Source organism: Gossypium arboreum, chromosome 8 (genome assembly GCF_025698485.1).
Source record: "Gossypium arboreum isolate Shixiya-1 chromosome 8, ASM2569848v2, whole genome shotgun sequence".
Classification (NCBI taxonomy): domain Eukaryota; kingdom Viridiplantae; phylum Streptophyta; class Magnoliopsida; order Malvales; family Malvaceae; genus Gossypium; species Gossypium arboreum.
The window spans coordinates 61,395,084-61,410,939 of NC_069077.1; the positions used below are offsets into that span (position 1 = coordinate 61,395,084).

The window sequence follows — 15,856 nt, forward strand, 5'->3', positions numbered from 1 at the left end:
GATAATAGTTAGTTTCAAGAATGATTGATTATAAATATTTAAAACCTATCATGAAATCACGCAATCAAGTTTTTGGTGCCGCTGTCGGAGAACTAAAATATTAGGAACACTCAATTTTTATTACTTCAGCCATTTATTTTTCTTGCAATCTAATTTTATTTTTAATTTTATTCCAATTTACTAATTTTCTTTTTCTTTCTTCTAACAGGTTTTTATAGTTTATGACTAGAAGAAACCCGCCAGGACCACTACTTTTTTATGAAGAAATCGATTGCATAGTTTGCAGAAAACAAAGAGAAATAAGGCGAAGCCTAAGATACACAGAGAACGAGCAAGAAGACGATACTCAACCCTCAACCGAAGAGATGGCTAAAAACCAAGACCATCAGCTACCTCCTACAATTGCGGCTAATCAAAATCCTTCTCCACTCACTATGTATGATTATGCTAAACCTTCTTTAATAGGAACTAACTCAAGCATAGTTAGACCTGCTGTAGGTGCCAATACTTTTGAACTGAAACCTAACACAATTCAAATGATACAACATTTGTTCAGTTTGATGGTTTGTAGGATGAAGATCCCAATGCTCACTTAGCAAACTTTTTGGAACTATGGGATGCATTTAAAATTAATGGTGTTTCTAATGATGCCATTCATCTTCGGTTATTCTTTTTCTCATTGAGGAACAAAGCTAAACAGTGGTTGAACTCGTTACCACGAGAGTCAATTACTATTTGGGAACAAATGACCGAAAAATTTTACTAAAATATTTTCTGCCGGCTAAAAAGGCTAAATTACGTAATGATATCTCTTCTTTTGTGCAGATGGATTTAGAAACACTCTACGATGCATGGGAGAGATACAAGGACCTTTTGAGAAGGTGCCCTCACCATAGGTTACCGCTTTGGCTTCAAGTTCAAACATTCCATATTGGCGTGAATCCTTCGACTCGGCAAATGGTTGACGCAGCTGCTTGTGGAACCATCAATAATAAAACACCTAAAGATGCTTATGAGTTTGTAGAGGAGATGCCACTGAATAACTATTAGTGGCAAGTCATTGCTTTTCTTTCTGTTACTTCGAAAGTAGCTGCTTCGGCTTCAGCCACTCGAATTTTCGATATTCCTTTTTATTTCTTGAGGACAAAGCCAACGAAAACAACCGGTGTTTATAACGTCGATTCGGTCACCATGCTCTCTAATCAGGTAGAACTCTTGCATAAGAAAATTGATGGTTTTCTTAGTTCTTCACAGGTTCACCTAGTAATGCAGTGCGAAGCAAGTGGAGGTGGAACAAGCCATTCAGAGTACCAACCTTATAGCCACAATATCGATAAAGAGGAATTAAATTACATGGGTAATAATCCTCGACCTCAAAACAATCCATATAGTAACACTTATAATTCAGGTTGGAGGAACCACCCAAATTTCTCATGGGGAGGCCAAGGAAACCAGAGACCACCTCTAGGCTACCAACAACCACCCCACCAACAGGAAAAGAAAACTGAACCTTGAAAAGATGCTCACAAAGTTTATCTCGGTGTCAAAAACCCATTTTCAGAACACCGAGACAACACTTAAAAATCAACAAGCGTCAATCTAAGGGCTCGAAACTCAGATAGGCCAGCTTTCCAAACTAATCTCCGAACGACCACAAGGGAGATTGCCAAGTAATACTGAACCTAACCGAAGGGAATAGCTCCACGTGATTAATGTTCAATATGAAGAAGGATTTGTTGAGCCTGAACCAAAATCGAGGCAAGAAACTGTGGTAAGCAAAGGTCGAGGTGAGGTAGATCACAATAAAAACAAATCGGTGAATGTCGAATATAAACCTCGTGTGCCATACCCCAATGCGATGAGGAAAGACCGCTCAGATGAACAATTTGATAAATTCCTTAAACTCTTAAAAAAATTACATATTAACTTACCGTTTATTGAAGCTCTATCACAGATGCCAAACGCAATGAAATTTTTAAAGGAGCTTTTAGCAAATAAGCGGAAGATAGACGAGGCATCGCATGTGTAACTAAACGCAGTTTGCTCAGCTATTCTCCCGAATAAACTACCCAAAAAACTTAAAGATCTAGGGAGTTTTACAATTCCTTGCTTAATTGGTAGTTTAGATGTTAATAATGCATTAGGTGATTTGGGGGCTAGTATTAACGTCATGCCTTACAAAATGTTCAAACAATTAGGTCTCGAGAAACCCAAACAGACTAGGACGAGCATTCAATTAGAAGATAAAACTATAAGATTCCCTAGGGGTATTATTGAAGATGTGCTAGTTAAAATCGATGAATTTATATTTCCGGTTAACTTCATTGTTCTAGACATAGAGGAGGATAGCAACACTCTGTTAATTCTAGGAAGGCCCTTTTTAGCAACTGCTAAAACAATTATTGATGTTGGAACCGGTGAACTCACTGTAATATCTTAATTTTGGGCCTAGTCGGAATAGTGGTTTCGTGACCACAAAATCTGAGATAGAAATAATTATTTTATGATTATTTTGAGGTCTATGATATGATTGCATGATTGTGTGAAAATTTCGTCAAGAAATTTTATGCATAAAGTGCTTAAATTGAAATTAGGGACTAAATCGAATAATTTGTAAAACTTGCATTCTAGAAGTTTCTAGTATGAAATTATTTTGAAATATTAATTAGGAGGTCTTAAATAGAAATTTTATGAATTTCTAAGTCTATGGAAAAAAATTGGACATGGATGGAATTTTTGGAACTTTTAATAGTAAGGGCATTTTGGTCATTTAGGGGTAAAATGAATTAAAATACAAAATTAAAAGCCAATTTTGCTCATCTTCAACCCCATGGCCGAATATAGCAAGGAGAAACCATGGCTAGGGTTTTTCAAGCTTCCAAGCTCGATTGTAAGTCCGTTCTAGCCTCATTTTTAATGATTTTTATGTTTTTGGAGTCCCGGTATCTCGATTAAGCTTATGCTAGCAATAATTCAACCTAGGGTTCATATTTGAAAAAATACCCATAGGTGAAATTTGTGTATTTTGGTGTTTTATGATAGAATATGAGGTTTTAAATTATGTTAGACAACTTGTGCTACTCGGTTTTAAGCGAAAACTAGCAAAAGGGCTTAATCGGTAAAAATACCTAATAGTCATAAGTACATGTTAGAGTGAGAATTTGATGTTTCCATAGAAGGAAAAATGATCAGCATGTCATAAAACATAAGAAAATAGGCTGAAGTTTAATTCTGAGCTTTGGGGCAAAAGTGTAAATATGCAAAAGTTTAGGGGCAAAATTATAATTTTTCCAAAATATGATTTTGGGTCAATTTGAATAATGTGAGTCCTAATTAGACTATATTTTAAATGATAGAGCAAGGAAAACTAAAATTTGGGCTAAAATGGGGAAAATACCAAGTTGTGGACGAAATGGTAAAAGTAGCCATTTTAGCATCGAGGTAAGTTCATGTGTAAATAATGTAGCATAAATGTTATTTTAAGTTATTAATGTTAATTATATGATATGCTGATTTTAATCGTGAAATATTATGCTTTGTGGTCAATATTGAGTAATATGCAAATTATGTTTACTACTTGATAAATATGAATTGCTACCGAGTATCGGTTCCGATATTCCATGGAAGACGGCAAATGTGAGATCAAGGGAAAAAGCCCGTTTGAACCTTAGGAATAGATTAGGATACAAGTGACATGTCACTAGGATGGTTGACCATCCGAACTCGTTGAGTTGAGTCTGAGTTCACTTATGGATGCGAATGTCCGAACTCGTTGAGTTGAGTTCGAGTTCGTGAGATGTAACTAGGCATCCGAACTCGTTGAGTTGAGTTCGAGTTCACTTATGGATGCGAATGCCCGAGCTTGTTGAGTTGAGCCCGAGTTCACTTAGGGGCGGGTTACATGATTTCTTGATTACATATGAGGCACTTATGTGCAAATTATCCGTGTATCTGAGTTGTATTCCGACGTGTTCAATGGGTGAAATTTCTAGTGAAATGAAAGAACACTTAAGATGCAAGCACGTTTTGGTAAGTGTTGTGAAATGTACACTTTGGACAGGTATGTTCTTAACCCTCGGGTTGATAATAGATACAACAACGATAAGGTAGTAAGATGATGAATGATGTTTAGAAATATGATATATGTTTTGGTGATACCATGCTAAAGTTGTTTGGTATATTTGTATTGTTATGTTACTTGTTATTTACATATGAACTTACTAAGCATTTATGCTTACTCCCTCCTCTTTATTTACTGTAGTTTTGAACAAGCCAGCTCGGGAATCGGGACGGGTCGAAGGTTCGATCACACTATCCAAAGGACTTTCAATGGCTTGTAAAACTTAAGTATGGCATGTATAGCAATATATTTATTTTGTGTAAATAATTTTATGATATGGCCATGATTGGTTAAGAAAATGTTTGATATTGATAAGTCATGGTGATGGTTAAATTTAGATCATGTTTGATATCATGGAAGTTTAATAGGTTATCTAGTTCATAACAACTCATGAAAAGATGAAATTTGCCTTAAAATGAATATTCTTTGCAGCAATGACATGAATTTGAAAAATCACTAAAAATAGTATAAATGGAATTAAATGATGAGCAAGTTATGAAATTGAAGATTATTGAGTCTATCTTCATATGGATAAAAAAAAAAAGAGGCATATAAATTATACTTTATGAGATATTTGAAACCTTGTGAAACAGGGCCAGAGTGATTTTTGGATCCTCTATTCTGAATTTAAAAATTCATAATAAATTGTAAACAAATAATTATAAGTCATTATTTATATGTACATACTCCTTATTGAGTCTAGTTTTAATAGAAACAAACCACGTAGTCATTGAAATTATGTATAGAGAGATATCTGATTCGTAATACACAGATGTTAGAGCAGTCAAACCTTGAAAGAGGGGAGACTTTAACTAATAAACTGTACTAATTGGCCCAACCAAAAATTCTATAAAAAAATTAGTAAATATATATATATGAGTCTAAATTTAGGGAAAATATACGGATCTTTATTTCGAGTTTCGTAACTCGAGATATGATTTTTCTTGTAACTGTGACGCGAGTAGCTAGAAAGCTGTGAATGTAGAAACAAAAGATTTGAAGTTCTTAATTTGATAAATTATGTTCGGTAACTCCTCAAGCTCGACTCCGGCGACGGTTTCGGGCGTGGGCGCGTTACACTCACACTCCGTGTGGGAGATGAAACAATCACTATTCAAGCTCTCAATTCTGGCAACACATTGGAAATTGAAGGTGATCGTCTAAATCATTCTACTAAAACTGACAATATGGTGCAACCTTCTTTGTAGGAAATGAGTCTGAAGGAAGCACATGAGTCATTCTCAAGCAATAGTAGAGGACCCATTCATGAAGATCGAAAGCTACAAATTGGGGAGTTAGATGAATGGCGGACACATAAATCGAGAACACCTGACAAACTGAATCTACGACAGAACAAGCTCAATCCCTTTCCAAATAAACATAAGGTTGGAGATAGAGTCTTATTAGATGCCACAGATCCCCACATTGTCGCTACCACATCGAATGAAGAAATCCATCTTACGGTACTCAGCATTTTCCCATTCGGTATGGTCGAGGTGATTCATCCCAAGTTTCACACTTTTAAGGCAACCAATACCGATTTAAAACCTTATTTTGATGAGATTAATAGTAGTAATGAGGAGTATAAACTCCTCAAACCACCATGATCATTCAACAGAGAGGTAAGTCAAGCTTAGACTATAAATAAGCGCTTCTCGAGAGGCAACCCGAGCACTAACTGTATTAACTTCTTTAAAATTTAGTCTTCAACATCTAACCTAGTAACGGAGCGCTTGAATACAGGTTTTCCACAGGGACACGGCGAAGAGCACGGGTGCGCTTACGGCCGTGTAAAAACAGCACAATAATTTTTCCCAAACACAGGCTACGATAAAATTCCACGGCCATGCAACATGGCCGTGGTCGAACCTGCCAAAACAACACGGGGGTAAGACACGTCCGTGTGAAAGAACCGTGGGTGAACCTGTTAAAACAGCATGGGCGTGCGACATGCACATGTCTAACACCCGTGTTCGTACCTGTTAGATTGACATGGGCGTGGGAGAAGCGAACAACGTCAGACACGACAGTGCAATACGGCCTTGTGCACCCACACGCCCAAGGAACACGGGCGTGTACTAAATATCAGACACGCCCAAATTCAAAATTCGCGAATCACACGGGTTGAAATTGGGGAACACGGGCGTGTTACCTGGCCGTGTGCCTCAAAATCTATAAATACCCTGCACTATTCATTGTCTTCCCCACTCAAAAACCCTAACCCTAGCCGCTGCAATTCCACACGGCCTTCTTGCCATGCCTGCCCATTCTCCTCTTTCTAGCGTTTGTTCACTCTTTTCTCGTTTATTCTTACTAATTTCTGGGGGTATTTATCATAATAATATGAAAATTTTCATGTTTCATTCTCATTTTTATTATACAAATGTTATATCTAGAATAGTTATTATCTTTCTCATGTTAATATTCTTACTCATTATATGATTTCTCTACTTTATTTGATTAGTTAGAAGTAAATATTCATGATTAGAACAATATATATACTCATGCCTTTAGTGTTAACATTTTTCATCCATCACACATATTGCATTCTATGAAATTCGTTGCTATTTTTTATGCTATACAATCAATTTCTTTGATTAACTTGTTGGTCTTAGTAGTTGCTGAAATTAGGATTGTCATCTACTTTGATCATTCCTCAAAATGAATTAATGGTTTTTGATCATACATACCATGTCGTCTTCACGAGGAAAGAAAACCGTTGTACCTGCTTCGAAGAAGAGGAAGGGAGTGTCATCTTTCGCGGGTCCAACCATGGAAATTCGTCACCCTCTCCTGCAGTTCCCCTGTGGCAACCAATAAAAGCTTTTCCAAATACTTTGAGCTCGACCTTTAGTTGTGGGCCGTTGTATCGACTGGGCTGCTTTAGAACAAGTTCAGTTGGCTGATGCGATTCAGGCCCTCCTAACCACCGACCCTTGGGAGCTATTCTTTGGGATCATCGAACCAACATACATCGAGCTCACGATGGAACTATGCTCAACGTTATATCTTTAGACCGTAATGACAAATTACGATGATCCTCGCACGATCCAATTTCGCCTAGGCAGATTAATCCGCCAGCTCAGCGTCCTAGAGTTCTCAATGGCGCTGGGCTTATATACGGAGGAGTTCAAGGAGGTGAATGAACTACATGCTCTAACTCGCCACATACATTTCTCTTCCTTGAAGTGCTGGCACACTTTGGCCCTTAGCGCAGCCTCCTACAATCCTAGCTACTCCAAGGCATTAGTTCTCTCACCATCCCCGAGGTACTTGCACGCCATTTTGGCTCACACGATTATAGGGAGGTGAGAGAGAACTGGCATTGTCAACACTCACGACGCCTACTTCTTATGGTATATGTTGCACGGGCACGTCATCGACCTTGCCTATTTCATTGCCCTCACGATTCAGCACCAAACGGAGTGGCATAGGAAGGGGGCCATCTCCATTGGCCCCTATGTTACTCGGTTGGCTCGACACTTCGGGCTTCTCAGCACCGCAGCCCAAGAATAATCCCTTACCTTCATCGGCCAAATGTATCCACAAGGCATCTCGAGCATGCTTAGCATGAGGATGATCGAGAGGCAACGAGGAACCTACCCTACCCAATATCGTCTTGCCCAATCTACCGAGGAGGAAACCTACGAGGACATTCCTGATGATGTCTGTCCACAGTACGAGGACCCACCGACTTAGCCATCACCACCCTCTCGTCCAGTTCATGCGGCGGCTTCATATGTTGACATCTCTGAGTGCCTCACTAGATTCGAGCAGCAGTGTTTTCAACGATTTGACAACATTGATGCTACTCTACAGTAGATTTGTCAGCACCTCCACATCTCATCGCCAGACCCACCTCACGAACCAGCCAGCGATAAAGATGTTTAAAAATATTTATTTATTATTTTATGTTTTAAATTTTTATTAAAACTACTTTTATTTTTATTATTAGATTTTAGAATTTTATTTTTAATTATCAATTTTGGTTATTTCTTTATGAGTAATTGTTCTCCCTAATATCCCCTAAAAAGTTCCTGATTTTATCACAGTTATATAGAGCTCTTAAGCTCATTATCGCATAGGAACTAAGAACTCCACCGGGAAAGGTTCTTCACGACTGCCATGTCCTGATCGACCACGACCATAGCTACCACTAGATATAATATTCTTTTAGCACAGGACTTATGGACTAATGAACCTCTACGACCGCCGGAGTATCCTTCTCCACTCTCGAACCGATTACTCTCCAAAACTCCAGTTCGAGGAATTCATCATACAAGAAGTTTCACTTCTCTCCCTATCTTATTTTTATACTCTAATATCTATCTTTGTACATTGAAGGCAATGTACATCTTAAGTGTGGGGGGGTATTTATTTCATTATCAGAAAAATCCCTGAATGACTACCTTGTTCTCTTGAAAAGCTCTTATAACATATTTAGGATAAATTTTGATTGATTTTTTATTTTTGCTGATATATCTTGAATTAAAACATAGGCATTTATGCATTGATTGTTTAAACTTTAAGACATTAGAGAATCAAACATGATAAGTTTATTTTTAAGAAATTAAAATCTTAGGTTGTTTCCCCAAAGTTTAGGTATTACTTTGAGTTGGAATTCACAAGTTTTAAACATCAAAAAGCCATAATTTTTGTGAGATTTTTGAGCCTTTTGAGCATTTATTAATTCTTTCATGCTCACTTTTATTATTGCTTTGAGTGCGTCAGTATTGATCTGTTATTCTAGAACTTGCTTGATTGTGCATGTCGACACCACACCATTTGATTTGATATGTCAAAATGATTAAGGCACTTAGGATTAACCCACTCATGCCATGAAAAGCCTACCTCCACGATTAACCCCTAGTAAACTCCCTTGAGCCTAACAAGCCATTTCTTGTATTACCCTTAATATTAACCCTTAACACATTATTATTGAAATCCCCTAAATTAATCCCTATTTTTGTCGATATTTGAGTTGAATAAATTGCTTAGCTATGTATTGTTCTTAATAGTTAGTCTATGTTATTTAACTTTTTCTTAAAAAAAAAACTACATATAAACATTAGTAATTCCATATTCTGAGAAGAAGCTCTGTTGTACGCAAGTGATATTAACTCTTTTTCTAGTTAGGCAATTTTTCAATTCAATCTCGACTCTAACCCTTTATTTCAGCTTGTGACCACACCCCTAACCAAGTCTTATTACAACCCTCTATAGACCTTTTGATTGATGTTTCATCTCAATTTATCAGTGGTGGAGATTTGATTTTCATGCAAGCCTATGGTAATGACTTTCCATTATTGACTATTGAGTGCTTCATTTATTGTCCTTAAAACACCTCGAGTGATTTGATTGAATCTTTAGTGAGGATGTGAAACTTTGTGATATTTCGAATCAAAGGTAATTACTTAAATGAGGAGAGCCACCTATGTTTTCAGGAAAAAATGCTCAACTTGAAATGTTGAAACTTTTATGTTCTTTCAATTGAATTCTCAATGTATGATTACTTATGAATTATTTTGAGATATTATCGATAGAAATTATAAGTTGAGAAGAATTTATTTTGATTATAAGTTAAGAATTTTGCTTGAGGACAAGAAAATGCTTAAGTGCGGGGGTATTTGATAAACCATAATTTATACATATTTTTACCCCATTTTTAACGCATTTTATGGATGATTTCCTATTAGAATTGGTGAATTTGATGCTTCTAATGCTTTAATTTCATGTTTTATACTTAGGAGAGCATAGGAGAGCGAAAGGAACGAGAAACAGGCCAAAATCGGAGAAAATGGGCCAAAGTACGAAATCAACACGGCCTGGACCTCCTCACACGGGCAGACCACATGGCCGTGTCAATTTGGCACGCTCGAGCACAGCCTGAAGTAATCGCACACGGGCGTGGCCCTACCAAGCCCAAGTTGAGTCCAATTCGAAAAAGGCTAATTTTGAGGGCTCTTAGGCATTCCAAAGCCTATAAATACACCCTAAAGGAGGAAGAAAAGGGAGACACAGAATAGGGAGTAAGGAATTACTCCAAGAAAGTCGATTGATCCATCTCAGAAGCCGAATTCACCATCAAGACTGAAGATCTCTCCTCAATTTCCCCTTCAGGAGTTTTGGGTTTTCTTTATGTTTTGTATTCTCTATTATTCTGAGATGTTTTCTTATTTAGTTATGAACTAAAACCCCTAAATACCTAAGCCTAAGATGAATCTTGTTATTATTTTCTGAATTGTATGATAAATATTTAACTTGTACTTAATTATGTGTTCTTAATTCTTGTTTTGGTATCCCAGGATACTGATTCAAGATAAGCTCTTATTCAGAAGAGGAATAGACCCTGTCTAAGACTACATTTGTCATAATTAAGTGTAGTTGATTGCGCGCCTAGACATAAGGTGACAAGATTTTGTCGGATTATGGTGAAACCTAATAAAGGGATCCATAGATCGAGTTAATACAACCCTAGGGTGTTAATTAGATAAAGGTCTCAATTATTCAATCTAGGGATTAGATGTTATTAGTCTTTATTAGTCTTGAATAGGGATAATAACATAACTTAGGGATCTTTATGGAACAATATAAATGAATAAATCGTCCGATTCAGAGCTAGAATAACAATTACAGTCTAGGTGGATTTTTCCTTAGGTTTTGTCTTAATTCAATCGATTTTCCTGAAAGAAATTCCCCAATTCCATTCTCTGTGAGTTCTTAGTTTAGATAATTAGTTAGTTAAAACAAAAACCTCTTTATTCTTAGGCTAGATAATAAAAAGACAGTCATTACTAGTACTTTTAGTTCCTTGGGTTCGACAATCCGGTCTTGCTAAAACTATACTACTGTTCGATAGGTACACTTGCCTATATCGCGATAATAGTTAGTTTCAGGAATGATTAATTATAAATATTTAAAACCTATCACGAAATCACGCGATCAAGTTTTTGGCGCCGCTGCTGGGGAACTAAAATATTAGGAACACTCAATTTTTTTTAATATAGCCATTTATTTTTCTTGCAATCTAATTTTATTTTTAATTTTATTCCAATTTACTAATTTTATTTTTCTTTCTTCTGATAGGTTTTTATAGTTTATGACTAGAAGAAACCCGTCAGGACCACTACTTTTTGACAAAAAAATCGATCGCACAGTTCGCAAGAACCAAAGAGAAATAAGGTGAAGCCTAAGATACACAGGGAACGAGCAACAAGATGATACTCAACCCCCAACTGAAGAGATGGCTGAAAACCAAGACAACCAGTAACCTCCTGCAATTGCGGCTAATCAAAATCCTGCTCCACTCACTATGAATGATTATGCTAAACCTTCTTTAACAGGAACTGAATCAAGCATAGTTAGACCTGCTGTAGCTACCAATACTTTTGAACTGAAACCTAACACAATTCAAATGATATAACAGTTTCTTCAGTTTGATGGTTTGCAGGATGAAGATCCCAACGCTCACTTAGAAACTTTTTGGAACTATGCGATACATTTAAAATTAATGGCGTTTCTGACGATGCCAATCATCTTCGGTTATTCTCTTTCTCATTGAGGAACAAAGCTAAATAGTGGTTGAACTCGTTACCACAAGGCTCAATTACTACTTGGGAACATATGACCGAAAATTTTTTACTAAAATATTTTTTGCCGGCTAAAACGGCTAAATTACGTAATGATATCTCTTCTTTTCTGCAGATGGATTTAGAAACACTCTACGGTGCATGGGAGAGATACAAGGACCTTTTGAGAAGGTGCCCTCACCATGGGTTATCGCTTTGGCTTCAGGTTCAAACATTCCATAATGGCCTGAAGCCTTTGACTTGGCAAATGGTTGACGCAACTGCTTGTGGAACCATCAATAATAAAACACCTAAAGATGCTTATGAGTTTATAGAGGAGATGTCACTGAATAACTATTATTGGCAAGTCATGAGGACAAAGCCAACGAAAACAGCCGGTGTTAATAACGTCGATTCGGTCACCATGCTCTCTAATCAGGTAGAACTCTTGAATAAGAAAATTGATGGTTTTCTTAGTTCTTCACAGGTTCACCCAGTAATGCAGTGCGAAGCAAGTGAAGGTGGAACAAGCCATTCGGAATACCAATCTTATGGCCACAACATCGATAACAAGCAATTAAATTACATGGGTAATAATCCTCGACCTCAAAACAATCCATATAGTAACACTTATAATGCAGGCTGGAGGAACCACCCAAATTTCTCATGGGGAGGCCAAGGAAACCAGAGACCACCTCCAGGCTACCAACAACCACCCCACCAATAGGAAAAGAAAACTGAACCTTGAAGAGATGGTCACAAAGTTTATCTCGGTGTCAAAAACCTGTTTCCAAAGCACCGAGAAAACACTTAAAAATCAACAAGCATCGATCCAAGGGCTCGAAACTCAGATAAGCCAGCTTTCCAAACTAATCTCCGAACGACCACAAAGGAGATTGCCAAGTAATACTGAACCTAACCCAAGGGAACAACTCAACGCGATTAATGTTCAATATGAAGAAGTATTTGTTGAGCCTGAACCAGAACTGAGGCAAGAAACAGTGGTAAGCAAAGGTCAAGGTGTGACAGCCCAAAATTGACCCTAGTCGGGATGTGGTTTCGGGACCACAAAACCGAGGCATAAAAATAATTTAAAATTTATTTTGATGCCTATGATATGTGTTAATTTGTGTGTGACATTTTTGATGTTTCGATTTAGTGTTATAAATGTGAATTTCACTAGAAAGGACCTAGTAGTGAACTTTGAAAGTATGATGGGGAAATGTGTGATGACTAGTTGCTCATGCATGCAAAAATAAGGATTTGCATGTCAAATTCCCCCCAACATGAAGTGGCCGCCATGGCAAGAGAGGATGGGCAAAACATGTCATGAAACATGTTTTGTTGGTGCATTGGGGAGAAATAATAAACAAAGGTGTATGGGTAAGAAAAGAATGAAAAAAATGTGTGTGAGTGTGGTATTCCCCCCATTGCCGTGAGTTGTAGAGAAAGAAAGAAAATTTTGTTCATCCTTTCTTTGAGCCAAAACTAAGGAAGAAGGAGGATTTTGCTCCATTTTTGGTTTGGAAGAGATCTAGAAGGAGATTTTGGCTATACTTGCATCAAGATTAAGGTATCTTGAGTTCCTCTTTCGATGCTCAAATGATAAAACCAATTTATTTGTTAAATTAAGCTCAAGAGCAAAGGGGAGCTAAATCCGATAAGGGGAAGGAAAAAGTCGTCGAATAGCCGTCGAAATTGTTCGACCACGTCCGAGGTAAGTTTTCGAGTATCGAAACTTAGATTTTGATTCGATTGAATGAAGTAATGAGCAATCGAATTTGTGCCTTTGTATGTGGCCATTGAGCCGAAATGATATTTTTGCTAAGGGAATTGTGCATAAAAGTTGTGTTATGAAATTGAAAATGAATGTTCGTGTAACACCCCATACCCGAGACCGTTTCCGGAGTCGAACACGAGGTGTTAACGGACTTAATTCATTAATTAAACAGCTCATACAATTCATTTTAAAATTTCCAGACAAGCTGGCTAACTGCATCATAGTCGCTTTAAAAATCATATCTCGAGTTACGAAACTCGAAATCCAATTCCGTAAATTTTTCCTGAAACTAGACTCATATATATATCTACTAATTTGTTTCTAGAATTTTTGGTTGGGCCAATTAGTACAGTTTATTAGTTAAATTCTCCCCTGTTTCAGGGTTCAACTACTCTGACCTCTGTGTATTACGAATCAGATATCTCCCTATACAGACCTTCAATGACTATGTCGTTTGTCTCTAATAAAATTAGACTCAATAAAGAATCTGTACATATAAAGCGTGACTTCTAATTATCTTTGTAAAATTTATGGTGAATTTCCAAAGTCAGAACAGGGGATCCAGAAATCGCTCTGGCCCTGTTTCACAAAAATTTAAACATCTCATAAAATATAGCTCATATACCTGTTTTGCTTATTCCATATGAAAATAGACTCATCAAGCTTCGATTCCATAACTTATTCATTATTTAATTCCATTTCTACTATTTTTAGTGATTTTTCAAACTCACATCACTGCTGCTGTCTGAATCTATTTTATGGTAAATTTTACCTATTTCATGGTTTCCATGGATTAGCTAGCAATTTGACATACATAATACCAAATATGATCATGATTAGCCATTCCAATGGCTAATCATTACCAAGCATTTCTATTTCCATACCACTCAATAACCATATCATAAGACCATACATATAAAATGATTATAATGCTATACATGCCATACTCAAAATATACAAGCCATTATGCCAAGATGGTATACGGATAGTGTGAGCGTGCCTCCGACCGCTTCCGATTTCGAGCTGGCTTGTCAACACTACAAGGAATGAAAAGGAGGAGTAAGCATAAATGATTAGTAAGCTCACATGCAAATAGCAAGTAACATAACCATATAAGAAAACATAAAACATCATTTGCATAATCATCACCAAGACATTCATATCACCTTTTCATTTATCATCTTACCATATTGTTGTTATATCGAGTTTTCAACCCGAGGGTTAAGTACATACCTGTTCAAAGTATCCATTTCACAACACTTACCAATACGTCCCTTTCATCTTGAGTATTCCTCCATTTGAGTAGAACTTTACCCGTTGAACACATCGAATATAATTCGGATACATGGAAAGTTTGCACATAAGTGCCACATATGTAGCCAAGCTACCATGTAACCCGCCCATAAGTGAACTCGGACTCAACTCAACGAGCTCAGGCGTTCCCATCCATAAGTGAACTCGGACTCAACTCAACGAGTTCGGATGCCTAGTTACATCTCACGAACTCGGACTCAACTCAACGAGTTCGGACGCAGCATCCATAAGTGAACTCGGACTCAACTCAACGAGTTCGGATGCTCAACCATCCTAGTGACATGTCACTTGTATCCTCATCTATTCCTAAGGTTCAAACGGGCTTTTTCCTCGAACACTTATCCTTCTAGTCTTCCGTAGAATGCCAAAATCAATACTCAGTAACAATTATATTTAACAAGTAGTTCACATAATTTGCATATTATTTGAAATTAACCACAAAGCATACATTTCATAATAAAATTCAGCATAACATATAATTAACATCAATAACTTAAAATAACCATTATGCTACATTATTTACACATGAACTTACCTCGTATGCGAAAATGGCTATTTTACCATTTCGCCCACAACTTGGTATTTTCCCCATTTTAGCCCAATTTCAGTTTTCCTTGCTCTATCATTTAAAATATAGTCTAATTAGGACTCACATTATTCAAATTGACCCAAAATCATATTTTAGAAAAATTACAATTTTGCCCCTAAACTTTTGCATATTTACACTTTTGCCCCAAAGCTCGTAAATTAAAATTCAGCCTATTTTCTTATGTTTTATGACATGCTGATCATTTTTCCTTCTATGGCAACATCAAATTCTCACTCTAACATGTACTTATGACTATTAGGTATTTTTACCGATTAAGCCCTTTGCTCGTTTTCACTTAAAACCGAGTAGCACAAGTTGTCTAACATAATTTAAAACCTCACATTCTATCATAAAACACCAAAATACACAAATTTCACCTATGGGTATTTTTCCAAATATAAACCCTAGGTTAAATTATTGCTAGCATAAGCTAAATCGAGCTAGGGACTCCAAAAACATAAAAATCATTAAAAACGAGGCTAGAA

At 36.8% G+C, this 15,856-nt stretch overlaps 2 non-coding genes across 2 annotated transcripts; both read right to left on the reverse strand.

Annotated features, from left to right (window-relative positions):
• Positions 1-792: 792 nt before the first annotated feature.
• Positions 793-899, reverse strand: LOC128280150 (small nucleolar RNA R71). The gene has a single exon (XR_008270330.1). It is a non-coding gene; the product is annotated as a small nucleolar RNA R71 (small nucleolar RNA).
• A 10,892-nt stretch (positions 900-11,791) lies between these two features.
• On the reverse strand, positions 11,792-11,898 carry LOC128279530 (small nucleolar RNA R71). The gene has a single exon (XR_008269732.1). It is a non-coding gene; the product is annotated as a small nucleolar RNA R71 (small nucleolar RNA).
• Between the last annotated feature and the right edge of the window lie 3,958 nt (positions 11,899-15,856).